We start from the raw sequence: 6,000 nt of genomic DNA, 5'->3' as shown, positions 1-6,000 counted from the left end.
TATTTTGAACTGAGAATTTCGCGTTAATATTAGGTCATTAAATATGAAATGTCCGATTACCTAAAACATCAAGTTTTATATCCGACGTTTCCGATATTTCACTTCGACCGTCCTTTGTTTTTTTTCTTTTTCGCAGCGAGAAGGGATGCGCCATCTGATTTTCAAACGCACTCCCTTGTTTTTAACCCCCTTTGCACTCGAGTGGCGACTCTGAGACACCACTGAAATTTGTTATTTCACAGATTCTGAGACAATTTTTACATTAACAAAGTTTAGATTTTAAAAAATTGTTAAAAGCGTAACCGTTGTGTAAGTCGCAAGACTCGATTTCGCGTGCATAAAATGCGCTTTGACATATGAAATGAAAATACTATAAATCAGAAAAATTATTTTAGATTTACAGTTCAGATAGCTTCAAGTGCGAAGGGTTAATATTCTATCGTATAGCCGTCCGAGGGTTAAATATCGCGAGCCATAGGTAAATAAAAAATTCGCGTTATTTTCGAACACGAGTTCCGTCTAACGAACTAATGCAGCGCAGATAAGTCGAAATTGTTAACTAGATGTTCGGGGCAAGGATGTGGCTAATGAACGTACGGTTTGAAAAATTCCGATCCGGAGATTTTGTATAATACATACGAGCCGTTTATTTTGAAAGTGGCATAAGTCACTTCACCGTAATGAAAAGTGGTGATTTTTTAATGTTTCTACGAAATTATTTATACCGAGAAAAATATCAGTATCTTGAGACAACGAATACAAGTAAATCTTCTCGAAATTTAGCATCCATATTTTCAAACGTATTAAAACGCAAACCCTTATATATATCGACTTAAAAACAAAGTGACTTATGCCACTTTCAAAATAAACGGCTCATAAAAGATAAAACTGTAAGAAGAACCACTGGATCGGAAGCGCTCGCAAGATGATCCGTCGCAATTATCTTCGGAGCGCGCTCGCAGCCGCTGTTCCCCGTAACACGAGGATCGCGGGTGCCTTTCCTTGGGCGTGCAACGTCGGATGATGCACTTCGGCGGCACCTTGCGTTTCTCAGGAAGAAGCCCGGCAAGGTGTAGCACAGAGGCGGGCGAGACGCGTGCGGGGGGGCAGGTGTACAGAGGGGGTAGGTGTCCGCGCCGCGTCTGTATCAATATTCATCAGCGTCCTATGTTCGGTTGGCTCAAATTCGTAGGATTAGCCGGAAACTTCGCGCCTCTCCCTCCGGTTCTATATGCAACGCGGTCCCCGTGAACGAACGACGAAGACTGTCCCGGAGGGTTTGAACGCCTGAGAGAGATGCAGCCTGAGAACGAGAGGGGGTGGGAGAGACCGTGGCAGTCGCCGTGATGCTCCACCGCGGGATTCTAATCCGGGTAGGCGGGCGTGTGTGACGTCATATTGCATAACAATTAATCAACGGGCGATAACAGCTAGCCGGGTCGACGGAGTGGGAAGCCCTGATAATCATTTCACCGGGCAGCTTAAAGTGCCACTAGTTAACGCTAAGCCGATTTAAAAGCGATTTAATATCCGGAATATTATACCTAGGTTTCGACCTTTCTCTCTCTCTCTCCCTCTCTCGGATGCCGAGAGGAGGAGGAGGATGCCACCTACCTCCCTTCCCCTCTTCCCTCTCTCTCTCTCTTTCTCTCTCTCTCTCTGTCACCCCCTAGAGCTTGCTAACCCTGACAAAGGCGAACTAGATTCTTGTCGCGATGCTTCTCGAGGGATGTCTCCTCCTTTTTCTCGCGCGGCAATCCGGGAAGATTGCCTATAGCCGGAAGCTAGTATCCGCCTTTGCTCGCCTCTTTTCCCTTTTCCGGCGAACACGGGGGGGCAGGTCTCGGTCTCGGCACCTGCACCTAAAGCAACCGAGGGTTGTAACGCGCTTCCTCCGACACCGCTGCCACTAATAAGCAGTGGCACCGGCCACATGCTAATGCATAATACCGATCAAACAACTGTTTAAGCAGCCCCGAGTTAAGTGCGCCCTATTCTTCGGGCACACCCGCTCGCCCCGCCGACCCCCACGAGTCCCCCTTGATCCTGCGCGGGTTCAGCGGGCTTGTTTTTGTCCGGGGCTGTGTCCTGTCGCTCGCGATTCTCCTCACTTTTGAATCCGTTCAACGGGGGAAAAACAATCCCGGACGAGTTAATGATACAGAGAGTCGCGTCCCCTAGCTGTCTTCTCTCCCGCGGTGTTCCGGCTTTTTATCTCTTGTCCCGTTCGGTGGTCGATTCGTCTTGCCGGAACAATGGCGCGCGGCTCGTCGGCAGAAGTTGTCTACGAGATCGTCGATCCTACGGTAACGCGTTGTTCCCGCGTAAGGTGTGCTCGGAAGCGAGAATATGGAACGGTCTCTTAGGCGGTGGCCTTAGTCGGGGTCAATAGTTCGCCGGCGAGACGGACGTATATCCCATTTTCGTGGGCCGCTGATTGAGGACAGATGCACGAGCAGGGGAAGTGCGCCGCACAGTATGGACGGGGGCACAGTCGATCACAATGACCCCCTCCTCGGGGCACAATGGCGCACTGGCTCTCTTCGTCGGGACCATTGCCGACCCGAAAATCACTCGGCTATGACAAAGAGCTGTGTTCGCGCTCCCGCAAATATGTTGTAAATACAGGAATACACCGAGCCCGTACGTCCCGGGGAGCAGAGCGCTGGAAACGCTTCCGCGGCGCATCTTCCGCGGTATCGAACAGATTTCTGTATAGGTGACGTTCAAACCCTACGGATTCGCTTCTGCTAAAAGGATACGGAATCTCGCGTCTCTGTCGTCGATGTTCGAGCATTAACACGTTCCGTGCCAAGCTTTTTTTACTCGAATCTTCACACTTTGATATTTTACTAAAACTTGATGTATTACGTGCAATTATTAATTCTCGTACACATAACAACGTAACAAAAACTTATCAACGCCCATTCTTGCAGTGAAAATTGATTCTTCGGTTCTAAATTTCTTGTAAACAATTTGTTCAGTTCACTAAGTAAACATGCAAGCGTGTACCATCGATGGTACACGTGGCACGGAACGTGTTAACACCTTGAATGCCACGCCGGTTTTACAGAAATATTATCTGCAATAGATAAGTAAAAGATAACATTTTAAACCAACCATAATTCTTGACTTACTGTCGTCAACATTACTGTGATTATTAGACTGCAAATCGTTATGCATTTATATAATAACGCACGATATATTATAACACAAACGAGTGGATGCAATTTAAAACACTAAGAAGACTTGACAGAATCGAAGCATGTGGATATACAGTCGACGTGTTATTAAGATTTTTTAACACGTCGAATGCCACGCCGGTTTTACAGAAATTCTCCGTGGCGCCACGATGAATTTTCTTTTATGCGATACGTATAATGTTGAAATATTATCTGCGATAGATAAGTTACAGTGTATAACCATGTTTGACATGTTAATTGCGACGGGGATCACCGTTCGAATCGACGATGGTAATAATAGCAAATTTTAGATATTGACGTTTGTTTGAAATTATATATATTTCTATCAATTTGGGCGCGCCGGTCACCGGTGGCACCCATGGCGTCACCGCCAAGTTAATCACTTAGGCACTATGCGCCGCTATAGTGGCTTTCGCGGATGCGATTTATTAGAATAAATTGTTAAAGTTAAAATGCGTGTATCATATCTTTAAGAAAAATTATAATTTAATCATCGAACACTTCGTTCCAATGTACTCGTGTAAAGAACAGCATTATCAGTCACACATTGCAGTGCTGTGAGATTAAGTGCCGGTCACCGGTGACCCCCCGTGGCATTCGACGTGTTAAAACAAGCACGAATATGCTTCGACTACCAAGGAAATGATCGAAGACAGAGAAATCTTGATTATCGTAGTTAGTAATGTGGGCGGGTTTTAAGATGGGTTTAAGTTTATTTATTTATTTATTTATTTACGGGAAAGAAAACTTAATATAAAGTATAAATTACATCAAATCGGTGTGTGTAGACGATTGACGAGAAATCGTCGTTAAAACGATTGAAATTCATTTTGAACGAGGTGTTTGTAACTTACAAAATAATCGTTGCTTTACAGAAGATAAATTGAAATAAATAGCAATATAACGATTGCTTGATAGATTTATAGAACTGCCTAAAATAGATCGCCTAATGGGCAGGCCTTATTTTTACATCAATTCGTTCGAAGCTTGTGTGGAAGCTGTGAAGAGTAATGTCTTAAGTATGTCAGAAGTATCTATAAAGAATTTTTCTAATTTATTTTACTTGCTTACAATTATTTACTTATTACAATTACTTACAATTACTTACAATTACTTACAATTACTTACGATTACTTACAATTTATTTTACTTAATAACCAGAGGACGTAATAACCAGACTGCGGATTTTTGACGCGTTCGCGACGAAAATGAGTAGACCAAGTGCAAAACAGTGAAACATTTTCGGACTTTAAAAATACCATTGCATTATTTTCGGCTCGATGAAATAATTGAACAATGATAAAAAATATCCATGTTGCTTTTGTATGTTTACAATTAACATTGGCAATTTTTATGTCGCATTAAAATCCACGGTCTAATCGTAACAGTTCCTCCTGCGCTCTAAAGTGACAGTGCCAGTGAACTTTCGAACAGATTGTGGCAGCTAACAGGCATAATAGGCTGTCGATTATGGGAAGAAATGAAACCGTAAGGAAACGGTGAAAAATTGCGAACACGAGGTAACAAGAACGCGCGGAATGCAGAAGGATATCTTGGGATCGTTGGCTGGTCCGTGACTCGACACCTTGCACACAGGAGGGAACCGTCGTTTATCGAGTGGCAAAGCGGATGAATGAAAAAAACAGGTGATTCGATCGAATTTTGGAGCGGCTCGGCTCGGCTCGGCGCGGCGCGGCACGGCGCGTGGTTCGTTTCCATAAAATCTGTTGCTCGCGTTGCCGGCCGAAATCCTAATTAAACGGCAGATTCGAATTCGCCGGTGGTCCGCGTACAAGCTTAATCCCGGGAAAGCGCCGATAATATCGATCGACGAGCGCGGCGAGTTAATTAAATTAAAATACTCGTATAATAGCGCGCCAGATGGCACGGCCAGAACATACAACCTGGTATATCGAGTGCTAGTTCACCCCTCGGCGCACCCCGCCCCCCCCCCTCCGCCCCTCGAGCCGTAATACGTAACTCGTTTAGACCCGCAGGTTCACGAAAAAAAGCGAGAAGGGCGATGCCGTCGCGGGATTTCGCCTGGCCAAATCATTTAAGGGACCCCCAAGATTGCGCCGAGCCGCTCTTCCGTCGAAAATCGCGGACACTTTGCTTCCCTGATTCGTTTTACGCTTTTGCCCGACCGTGCCGAGTTTCTCGTACACTTTCGGATCTATCTCGATCCGTCGGTCGGGATGGCTTTCAACGTCACGGAACAGGCCTTTCGGGACGGAAGAAATTGTTCAAACGTTGGAGACGTTTAATTGCGCTTCGATAGGATTACTACGGTTCGACGGGAAACGAGAGCAGACCTCTAGGATTTGCGGAGTCGAGATGATGCGGCCCTGATTACCTATTTACCAATGACAATCGAATGGTTATTTAGTTTCATGGGGTGAGAATCGAACCGCAGTTTAGCATCACGGAGGCCGAAGGCAGGTCGTTAGCGGCGTTGTCGCAACATATGCGCTCGGCAGGCTCCATATGGGCCACCATGGACCCAAATACGAAGCCCCCGGGGCCGAAGTACCGTGCCCCGACCGCGGGGATCGATACCGTTTCGCTCTTTAATCGGCCAGCTTCTGCGGCTTTCCGCAATGTTTTCCCAATATTTTTATATTCAAGTTCGCTCATATTTATTTCAAGTTCACCCATATTTCCAAGATCCGTCAATCCTTAACGTTCGAACGACTGGGCACAGGACCCAGAGCATAAATCTTGTTATTTAAACTATCTAGTTCCTGACAATGAACTTAATTTTCTACATATCTCGTTCAGGTCTATGGAACAACTG

This window comes from Megalopta genalis, chromosome 10 (assembly GCF_051020955.1).
Source record: "Megalopta genalis isolate 19385.01 chromosome 10, iyMegGena1_principal, whole genome shotgun sequence".
Classification (NCBI taxonomy): domain Eukaryota; kingdom Metazoa; phylum Arthropoda; class Insecta; order Hymenoptera; family Halictidae; genus Megalopta; species Megalopta genalis.
This window is presented reverse-complemented; position numbering follows the sequence as displayed.